Raw genomic sequence first — 12,010 nt, 5'->3', positions numbered from 1 at the left:
CATGAATATGTGGAAAACATGGTTAATGGATAGTTAGATTTTGTATTATGATTACATGGATTGTCTAAGTTAGGTGGAAAGTTTAAGTTAATTAAGGATTCAGATTTTAGTCCACTTAACCAAATATAATCCTACATTGACCCTAACCCCATTACAACCCTTAAAAGACCTCTTGATTTGTGTATTTGTGCATTAAACTTTTGTTGATTGGTAGAAGAAGAGCAAGCCTTAGAAAGCAAGATTAGTAGAGAATTGAGAGATCGAACCTTAAACACTTGAGTGATTAGAGTGTATACAATTCCGGTGAGGGTTCGATGCTCGATTCTTTGTTCCCGGCTTTCATAAACTATTTTCTTCTGCAAGTTTACTTGTACTTTATTTTGTGATTTGAATTAGTGAAATCCAATTCATATTTGTTCTTGAAAGATTTATTTACTTTTTATCGAGCAGGTAAAAGCATTTTACATTTAGCTGAATTCATACAGATAGGTTGCATTTCATACATCCTACCATTTATCTTCACTCCTTTATAGCTTCTCTTGAGCTTAGCATGAGGACATGCTAATGTTTAAGTGTGGGGAGGTTGATAAACCCCATTTTTAGGGTTTATCCTGTGCTTAATCTAGTGGATTTTACCCATTATTCTCACACTCATTCATAAAATTCCCATGTTTTACGTTTTTCTTCCTGATTTTGTGCTATGATTGAAAACATGCTTTTTTGGCCTTATATTTGCTAATATTAATCCTCTCTTATAACCATTTGATGCCGTGATATGTGCGTTAAATGATTTCAGCGATTACAGGGCAGGAATGGCTCAGAGGATAGAAAGGAAGCATGAAAAAGTGGAAGGATTACAAGAAGCTGAAGGAACTGCTAAAGTTGACCAGCCTGACCTCTTCGCATTCAAACGGTCATAACTTGAGCTACAGAGGTCCAAATGAGACGGTTTCAGTTGCGTTGGAAAGCTAACATCTGGAGATTCGAACGATATATAATTTAACATAGCTACCTTGAATATAGACGACGCGCATGCGTGGATCACGTGCACGCATTACCTGGCAAAAATCCAATCTACGCTCACGCATGGACGATGCTCACGCGTGACTTTGCCGCGTGCTGGACGTATCAGAAATTGCTGGGGGCAATTTTTCTGGGCTGTTTTTGACCCAGTTTTCAGCCCGGAAAACACAGATTAGAGGCTATAAAGTGGGTGAATCAATCCATTCATTAAAACAACTTTCATATTCACAATTTTAGGTTTTAGATGTAGTTTCTAGAGAGAGAGGCTCTATCCTCTCTCTTTGGTTTTAGGATTTAGGATTTCTCTTAGGTTAGGTTTATTCCTTCCCAATTCCAGGTTCAATGTTCCTTTAATTTATGTTTCTCTTCTACTTTTATTTATTCTAATGCTTTTACTTGTTAATTACTTATGTTGCCAAATTGGCTTATGAACTCTTCATGTTAGATTTGAATTTATGTTTAAATGAAATTTGAGGTATTTCAAATTTATGATTACTTTCTTCTATTTATGATATAAATAATTTAGATTTTTCCCCTTTTGGCTTTGGTTGAGTAATTGGTGACACTTGAGTTGTCAAACTCAGCCGTTGATTGAAAATTGGAAATCGCTGATTGATTTGGATCCCTCTAAAGCTAGTCTTTCCACAAGAGTTGACTAGGACTTGGAGAATCAAATTGATTAGTCCACTTGACTTTCCTTTATTTAGTAAGGGTTAACTAAGTAGAAGCAATAACAATTCTCATCACACTTGATAAGGATAATTAGGATGGGATTTCCAGTTCTCATACCTTGCCAAGAGTTTTTCTAGTTAGCTTGTTTCCATTGCCATTTACTATTGTTGCTTCTTATCTTAAAAAACCCAAAAAGATACTTTTTCCATAACCAATAATAAACACACCTCCCTGCAATTCCTTAAGAGACGACCCGAGATTTGAATACTTCGGTTATCAATTTTATTAGGGGTTTGTTACTTATGACAACCAAAACTTTTGTACGAAAGGATTCTTTGTTAGTTTAGAAACTATAGCTACAACGTGATTATTCTTATAAAATTCTTTACTAGCAAGAATCTAATCGTCACCTATCCCAAGTATAGGTTCATTAAGTCTATACTGAAATAGTTTAACTTTTCATATTATACCTAACCATAGGCGCAACTCAAGAACTAACTATGTAGCTCCTAGTTCGTTCTCTAGTTTCTATTGTTTTCTATCATTAAAACTTTACCGACTTTTTCTTCGATTTTTATCTCTTCTTTAATTTTTTATCTTTCCTTTATCTTTGCCTCACTAATATGTTATTATCACTCCCTAAGTGTTTTCTGAAGGTAATTATGAGATTCTGAGTTTAAAGTTGTCTTTCTAAAGCTTTTACGAAAAATTGTCTTTTCTGCATTATTTTATTATTTTTATTAAAATATTATTTTTAATTAAATATTATTATTTAATATTTTATTATTATTTATTATTTTATTATTAAATTTTTGAAAATTACCTTACCTTTATCTTTTAACCTTTAAAATTCACTTTTTACCCCGGTAATTGATAAACCACTATTTTATGATTCATCTTGTGCTCAATTGAGTGGTTTTTATCAAGTCTTTGCACACTTATTCATACAATTTGCTTGGTTTTACAATTCCTTTCTAGTTTTGTTCTATAATTGAAAACTTGCTTCCTGAGCCTTTAAATTGTATGTTTTTAATTCCCCTTTATACCATTCGATGTCGTGATCTGTGCGTTAAGTGTTTTCAGGCTTTATAGGGCAGGAATGACTTAGAGGATAGAAAGGAAGCTTGCAAAAATTGAAGGAACACAAGAAATAGCGACAATCGATGCGTGCGCGTACCTGACGCATACGCAGGACTAGCACAGAAGACAAGCGACGCGTACGCGTGGCTGACCCGTACGCGTGACCAGGATTTTTGTCAATCGACGCGTACGCATGACTGACTCGTATGTATGACGTACGTTATTTGTAGAAATCACAGAAAACATTAGGGGCGATTTTGGGCCAAGTTTGGACCCAATTTTGGGCCTAGAAACGCAGACTAAAGCCAAGGGACAAGTAGAGAGTCAACACACATACAACATTCATTCACAATTTAGGTTTTAGATGTAGTTTCTAGAGAGAGAGGCGCTCTCCTCTCTCTAGTTTTTAGGATTTCTCTTAGTTTTAGGTTTATTTCTTCCCAATTCCAGGTTCAGCGTTCCTTTAATTTAGTTTCTCTTCTATTCTTATTTAGTCTAGCACTTTAGTTTACTTATTTCTCTTGTTGATTTGTTTATTTTCCCAATTTGGTTTATGAACTCCATGTTAGATTTGATTTCTTTATTTAATACAATTTGAGGTATTTCATATTTATGATTTTAATTTAGCTTTTTACATTTTTAGCTTTGGTTGAGTGATGCCAGGGCATTTTGGCCAGTTTCACTGACCTTTTCTTTACTGTTTTAGGGTAGTTTCATGCATTTTCTTAGTAAATAAGCAAGTTTTGGGTAGAGATACACTTACATCTTGATTCAAGCAAACATGGTGAATTTTACATGATTTCATGAGAATCATGCATGAATTGAATGACAAATTGGATAATGCATGATCTCATGACTTGGAATAGAGCTTTGATGCACTTTATTTGCTTGATTTCAAGATAAAAGAAGCAAGGAAGAGCCACGTTAGTAGCCACGTTAGTCTAATTAACGTGACCACTAACGTGGAATGGGCATAAGCTTGTAGCGTTAATGAGAAAAGTGATCACCAATAACGCCTTCGAAGCCATCATAGCCCACGTTAGTTATCGCATTAATTACATTAACGTGGTAGCTAACGTGGAAGAAAAAGGGAGCTCCAACGTTAGTGGTAAAAGTGAATGCCACTAACGCCCCAAAATGGCACACTTAGCCACGTTAAGAGTCACGTTAATTCAATTAACGTGAACTCTAATGTGGGAGAAGGAAGAAATTGCCAACGTTAGTGACACTCACCTTTGTCACTAACGTTGGAGATGGCAATTGTCACCATGTTAGTGGCCACGTTAATCTAATTAACGTGAACTCTAACGTGGGAAGGAGGGGCATTTGGAGCGTTAGTGACAAAGGTCAGTGTCACTAACGCTCTCGAAGCTTAGGCATGCCCATGTTAAGGGTCACGTTAGTTATACTAACGTGAACTCTAACGTGGGGAAAAGAGGCAATTAGCAACGTTACCGGAAAAGGTGAATGCCAATAACGTTTGCGAAGGACCAAGAGGCAACGTTAGTGGTCACATTAGTGCCACTAACATTGAAGTTAACATGGATCATTTTGGTTTGGAATGTTAGTGAAAAAGGTGATCGTCACTAACGTTCTCGAACCCACATTTTCACTTAACGTTAACACCACTAACGTTCTAACTAACGTCCATGCCTAACTCACACTTTTTCTGCAAGCAAAGCTGAGCCCACTGTAGACTATAACTGCTTCAACTCAAGATCAAAGGCCCATATCCAAGACTTGAAGAGCCAACTAGAAGATCAGAAGAGTAGTATATATAGGAGTAGTTTTGAATTAGTAAAGGAGCTTGGCATTTTGGAGAACTACACTCTGTATATTTTACTTTCTCTATAATTTCTAGTTTAACTTGACAATGCATTCTTCTTTATCTTCTTCCATTTCCAGAGCTATGAACAACTAAACCCCTTTTCATTGGGTTAGGGAGCTCTGTTGTAATTTGATGGATCAATAATAGTTTTCATTATTCTTCTTTTTTCTTTTCTCTTGATTTTAGTAGAAAGCTTTCAATCTTCATCCAATTGGATAGTTGTCATGGAAAAGAAGCTATTCATACTTGGATCTCTTCGGAACCTTGGAAGAGGAATGAAGAGATCATGCTAGAAATGCTTTCTCATGTTGGACCAAATTTCGGTTTGGATGGATATAGTGACATATAATCCTACCAACACTTTGATTTGGGAATACATGTGGTATAATCAGTGACCATACTTCATCTCTTCTCATGAGCAATTAGACCAAGGAATTGGCTATTGATCAAGATTTGAGAGATTGAATTACCAAGGAATTGGAATCCAATCACTTAAGATTGCCAAGGAGATCAATGAATGCATTGATTGAGGAAGAGATGAGAATGATCTTGATCTGGAGAATACAACATCTCCTGAGCCCAATGAATCCCCCATTTCTGATCTTATCCATTCTCTTTATTTTCTGCCATTTACTTTTATGCTCATCCTCCTAATTCCCCATTTAAGATTCTGCAATTTACTTTCCGCCATTTACATTCTGCTCTTTATTTCCAGCATTTACATCTTCTGTTATTTACTTTCCCGCCATTTAACTTTCTGCAATTACTCAACTCAATTTCTGCTTAGCTCAACTAGAACATTCCTCTAATTAAAGTTGCTTGACCAATCAATCCTTGTGGGATTTGACCTCACTCTATTGTGAGTTTTTACTTGACGACAATTCGGTATACTTGCCGAGGGAATTTTGTTGAGAGACAAGTTCCCGTGCATCAAGTTTATGGCGCCGTTGCCAGGGATTGATTTTGTATCAACAATGATTAAATTGGTGGATAACTAGATTGAGCATTTTTCTTTGTTTGATTTAATTTCATTTGAGTGATTTACTTTCAGTTTTAGTTATTTTCTTCCCTTTACCCCTTACCCCTTTGTGGTGTTATCTTCATTTTTTTTCAATTCAGTTCACTAACCACTAACTGTTTGATATATTGCATCACTCACACTAACAACACCCCTAATAGGAGTAACTTCTCCATTAATTCTCTTTCCTACTTTTTGCTCTGTTGGTTGTATGACAGGTAGAAGAAGCGGAGCTTCAACTTCCTTTGATTCTGAACCTGAGAGGACCTTCCTTAGATTAAGGAGGGAAGCAAGAAGAAAGAGAGTCGTTGGTGATGAGGAAGAGGATGAGTATTTTGAACTAAATATGGAGGAGAATATAGAGAACCACCATGAAGAAGAGGCTCACAACCATGCCAGAGAAGGACCAGCAAATCATGCTGGGCAAGAGAAAAGAGTTCTGGGCTCTTACATCAATCCAAACCCAGGAAATTGCGGAAGTAACATCCAAAAGCCAACCATACATGCCAATAACTTTGAACTAAAACCCCATCTTATCACCCTTGTTCAGAATAACTGTTCATTTGGAGGAAGTGTCCAAGAAGACCCCAATCAACATCTCACCACCTTCCTAAGGATATGTGATACTGTGAAGTCTAATGGTGTTCATCCTGACACCTATAGATTGCTTTTGTTCCCCTTTTCACTCAAGGACAAAGCATCTAAATGGCTGGAATCTTTCCCGAAGGAGAGTTTAACAACCTGGAAAGATGTGGTGAACAAATTTTTGGTGAGATTCTACCCTCCTCAGAGAATTAACAGGTTGAGAGCTGAAGTACAAACATTCAGGCAACAAGATGGTGAAACTCTCTATGAAGCATGGGAGAGGTTTAAGGACTTGACAAGAAGGTGCCCACCAGACATGTTCAATGAATGGGTGCAGTTACATATTTTCTATGAGGGTCTTTCTTATGAATCAAAGAAGGCAGTAGACCACTCATCCGGGGAATCTCTGAACAAGAAAAAGACCATTGAAGAAGCCATAGATGTCATTGAGACTGTAGCTGAGAATGATTACTTCTATGATTCTGAAAGGGGCAATATTAGAGGAGTAATGGAGCTGAACAATGTGGATGCACTGCTGGCTCAAAACAAGATGATCACCAAGCAGCTGGCTGACCTTACCATGAAGATGGAAAGGAACCAGGTGGCAGCAGTCACCATCTCATCAGCAGCTCAAGAAGGAGTGAATGCAGAGGATGAGGGTGACCAGGAACAAGCCAACTACCTTGGGAATTCACCCAGGCAGACCCATGATCCATACTCCAAAACTTATAATCCTAGCTGGAGGAACCACCCAAACTTTGGGTGGGAAAATCAACAAGATCAAGGCCAAGATCAGAGACGTCACAACCCCAACAACAATGCAGCTCACTAACATTCCACACAAAGATCATATCAACACCCACCTAACAATACCTCTCAACATCCATATCAAAACCAAAATGGCCCTTCTCATCCCTCCAATCTTAACTCACCATTATCCGAAGATAGACTCTCCAGAATTGAGACTCTACTTGAAGGCATATGCAAGGAAATCCAAGACAACAAGGTGTTCAAGGAGGAGGTGCGAGCCAATATCAAAAACCAGGGAGACACCATCAAGAGGCTGGAATTTCAAGTGTGATACCTCTCTGAGAAGATTCCCAAACCTACTGACAGTTTCCCAAGTGACACAGAGAAAAACCCGAGAGGTGAAGCAAAGAAAGTGATATGGGAAGAATGCAAGAAGGTCACTATAAGTGATAAGGGGACTGAGGAAGAGCTGAACAAACCCTTAGAACCCTCTGGAGATACTTCAGCAGAGAAGCAAGAAGAGGGCCACCAAGAAACTAAAACTACACAGAAGGAGATTCTGAAACTCTATGCACCTTTTTCCCAAAAACTCAAGGGTGGTGTAGAAAAGAGAATATACTCAAAGTTCCTCGACATGTTTGCATCCCTTCATGTGAACATACCATTCATCAAGGCTCTCCAACAAATGCCCTCATACATTAAGTGTATGAAGGAGCTGTTGACCAGGAAAAGCTCACTGATAAACCACTATTTCATGGTTTATCTTGTGCTCAATTGAGTGGTTTTCATCAACTCTTTACCCATTTATTCATACTAATCGCATGCTTTATGTCTTCCTTCCTGATTTTGTGCTATGATTGAAAATATGCTTCTTTGGCCTTTATATTGCTAATATTAATCCTCTCTTATCACCATTAGATGCCTTGATATATGTGTTAAGTGATTTCAGAGTTTATAGGGCAGGAATGGCTTAGAGGATGGAAAGGAAGCATGCAAAAATGGAAGGAATACAAGAAATTGAAGGAACTGCAAAGCTGTCAGCCTGACCTCTTCGCACTCAAACGGCTATAACTTTAGCTACAGAGGTCCAAACGACGCGATTCCAGTTGTGTTAGAAAGCTAACGTCCGGGGCTTCGATTTGATATATAACTTGCTATAGCTGCCCCGAAGTTAGGTGACGCGAACGCGTGAATGACGCGCCCGCGTCGCATCTGCGAACTGCAATCCGCACGGACGCGTGAATGACGTAACAGAAATCACAGGGGGCGATTTCTATGTTGTTTTTTACCCAGTTTTCAGCCCAGAACACACAGATTAGAGGCTATAAAGTGGGGAAATGCATCCACTCATGAAGAAGCTTTCATATTCACAATTATTATGATTTAGATTTAGTTTAGAGAGAGGTTCTCTCCTTTCTCTTAGGATTTAGAATTAGGATTCTTTTAACTCTATGATTATTTCATCTTTTACGATCACAGGTTCAATGTTCCTTTTATTTATTTTTCTAATTTAATTTATGAACTTCCATGTTAGATTTGATTTCTTTTATTAATGCAATTCGAGGTATTTTCAGATTTAATTTTGCTTTGCTTTATTTATATGAATGCTTTTAATTTAATTTAGATATTTTCCCTTTTGGCTTTGGTTAAATAATTGGTGACTCTTGAGTTATCAAACTCATTGTTGATTGAAAATTGGAATTCTTCAAGAATTAATTCGAGTTCCAATAACTCTAACTTTTCCCAAGGAAAGACTCGGACCTGAGGAAAAAAAATTAATTCATCCACTTAACTTACCTTCATAGTTAGAGGTTAACAAAGTGGGAGAAAAATCCAATTCTCATTACAATTGATAAGGATAACCAGTATAGGACTTTCAGTTTTCATACCTTGCCAAGAGTTTTATTATCTATTTAATTTAATACAATTTACTTTCTTGCCATTTACTATTCTCGCTTTCTATCTTATACATTAAAAACCCCCCAATTTACAAACTCATAACCAATAATAAGAACATACTTCCCTGCAATTCCTTGAGAAGATGACCCGAGGTTTAAATACTTCGGTTATCAATTTAAAAAGGGGTTTGTTACTTGTGACAACCAAAACGTTTGTACGAAGGGATTTCTATTGGTTTAGAATCTATATCTACAACGCGACTATTTTTATAAAATTCTTTACAACGCGACTATTTGCTTTTTGCTTGTTTATTTGTTTTTATTTTTGTTTTTATTTTTGTTTTTATTTTTATTTTTTCATAAATTAAGAGGTTATTGGTTTTTTATTTATTTATAAAAAAATTTTTCAAAAAACATTTTTCTTCGTGTTCATCTTGATCTTCAAGTTGTTCTTAGTTGTTTTCTTCGTTTTGATCTAAAAATTTTAAGTTTGGTGTCATTTTATTGTTTTTCTCTTTCCTTATTAAATTCAAAAATTTAAAATTTAAAACTCAAAATTCAAATTTCAAATTTCAAATTTCAAAATTTAAAATTCAAAAATTTAATTTTTAAAATTTAAATTTCAATAACCTTTTAATTTAAATTTGTTTTTAATTTCGTTTTTAATTTTTATTAGCTACCATGAATTCTCACCCCTCTCGCTTTGAGTTTGGTTCTAAATCTGTTGAAAGGAGTGGAAGTTATAACAGGAATATGCATCAAGGTCTAAGCAATCAAAGATGGATGGAACAACACCCTCCAAGATATCATGGGCAAGGACCACTCTACAATGCATCCTAAGCTGATAGATATGGTGGACCCCCTTGTAATTACCAATAAGTCCCACCCTATGCTTATGAACCACCTCCCCAACATACCTTTGAACCACCAAACACACAAGCCCCTTTACACCATTTACCTCCATATGACCTTAACCTACATCTACCATACCAACCACCCTATGAACCGAATGAACCATACATAGATCTACCCCAACCTATATTGGATAACAATACACTCATCTCTAACATCATTGGTCTCACCTCTACACTCGAAAATCTTATATCCCGCATGAACCAACCCTCTACCTCCAATATTTAACCCTCAAGCTCTAGTGCACTTCCTTTTCAACCACATAATGATCTTTTCATTCCATCACCACCCTCCATGGAAGAGCACCCACATCCATCAATCCAAGAGCAAGATGATCCCAATTATGCTATTGATATGGAACATGAAAGAAGGAATCATCTTCGTGAATCCATACTTCATAAAGAGCTAGAGGAGGCCTTACGGGTAAAGGTAGGAGAGACCCTTGAAGATGAAGGAGTAGTTGAAAGGAGTTGTCATGGAAAGAAAATTATCGAGGATGAGTATGATTTTATACTTAAATAACTGGACAAAGCAGCAATTATTAAAAAGGAAGAAGTGGTTGCAAACTTAAGAGATGTTGTACCTCCATTGGAATGTCCAGTCACAGAGCCTCCTTCCACAGTGTTTGATGTTGATGTTGAGGAGAGCGTACAACCTCCAAGGCAGATCATGGTTGAAGACTTTGTAGAGGTTGATCAAGAGATAGAGATTAAAGAAGAAGAAGCACAGCCTCCCATGCCCTTGGTGAGCAATGAAAAAGAGATTGAATTGGAAGAAAGCTACCAAGAGGAAGAGGTTGATATTGAAGAAACTTGCAAGGAGGTGGAAGTTGTCAGAGAGGAGCACAAGGGAGTGGAGCTTGCAAATTTGTTAGAAATACCTCCCCCTAAGTTGCCATCATCCTTCACAACATTCAAGTGGGTAAAATTCATATCCCTTAGCTTTCTAATTCCACTTGAATATGGGCTACTGGAGACGGATGGTCAACTTAGAGCTCTTTGTGGCATTAAGAGAAAGAGGAAGATGGTTAGTGCTTGGAGTTGTCAAGCAAGGTTCAACATGGTTGTGTGCTCAAAGTTTAAAGGTTGGTGTAAAGCTCAACTGAATGGGTCTAGGAAGTTGTTTGGCTGCTTTAGTGAGAATTCAAATTGCTTGCTATCCGGATGGAATCATGATGATCAACAAGAAGACGGGTGCAAAAGCAAGGTTTGGGACCCCGGAATTCATTCCAACATTCAACACTCTTGGGGCCTTGTCACTTGCTTTAACCTGCTTCAAGGCTTTCTGCGCCTAGTTTGGGATCCCGGAGGCCATTGGAATTACAAACATTGGTGGAGATTCCTGGATGAGTTCAAGCACAAGCCACCATAACAAGAAGCTCATCAAATGTCCAACTTAAAGACTTTAACTAAAAGTGCTAGTTGGGAGACAACCCACCATGGTATGATCGTTCCTTTTTCATTTATGTTTAGTTTTATTTGTTTTCGAGTTTTTATTTTATTTTATTATATTGAACCTGGAGTTTTACATCACATTCATATTAACACTGCATTTTGCATTTTTTTCAGGAAAAAAAAAAAGCACGCCTGCGACGCGGCAGCGTCACTGACGCATCCGCGTCACCAGTGCAATGGAAAGAAAAGAAAACGAACAGAAAGTCACGCGAGAGCGTGGCTGGAAGTGCGCCTTTAGCATAATTTGACCCCACGCGATCGCGTCGCTGACGCGTCCGAGTCAGGTGGGAACATTGGCCTCCGATGCGACCGCGTCACCCACGCAGCCGCGTGACCTGAAAATCGACGTCAAAAGGGTGCATGGCCGAAAGATGAGCTAGAGTGATGCTGGACTGGCGCTAGACGCACAAACCATACCACGTGAACGCGTGCCCCACGCGTCCGCGTCATATCCCAATATTGGTCAACCATGTGATCGCGTCCCCACGCGACCGCGTCACCCTAAAATTTGGCAATATCAGCTTCAAACAGAAAGTTACGCGACCGCGCGGCTGCCGTCGCGCTAATGGCACAGATCGATCCACGCGACCGCGTGGATGACGCGTCCGCGTCATTTCATAGAAGCGCTATCCGCGCGACCGCGTCACTCACGCATCCGCGTCACAAGCGGCGCACAGAATATCCAGATCAGCCAATTTTCTTATCTTTTCTTCTCTAATCCTAATTTCTTCTATCTTTTCTTCTTTCTTCTTTCTTTCTTACTTTATTTCTTTCCCTTCTCATTCTTCTT

At 38.0% G+C, this 12,010-nt stretch overlaps 1 non-coding gene across 1 annotated transcript; it reads right to left on the bottom strand.

The window, feature by feature from the left end:
- Nucleotides 1–6,420: 6,420 nt before the first annotated feature.
- On the bottom strand, nucleotides 6,421–6,524 carry LOC148552737 (small nucleolar RNA R71). The gene has a single exon (XR_015893628.1). It is a non-coding gene; the product is annotated as a small nucleolar RNA R71 (small nucleolar RNA).
- Between the last annotated feature and the right edge of the window lie 5,486 nt (nucleotides 6,525–12,010).

This window comes from Arachis ipaensis, chromosome B7 (genome assembly GCF_059453495.1).
Source record: "Arachis ipaensis isolate K30076 ecotype BB chromosome B7, ASM5945349v1, whole genome shotgun sequence".
In the NCBI taxonomy this organism is placed as follows: domain Eukaryota; kingdom Viridiplantae; phylum Streptophyta; class Magnoliopsida; order Fabales; family Fabaceae; genus Arachis; species Arachis ipaensis.
Note: the sequence above shows the minus strand (reverse complement) of the source record. Positions and strands in the feature narration are given on the sequence as shown.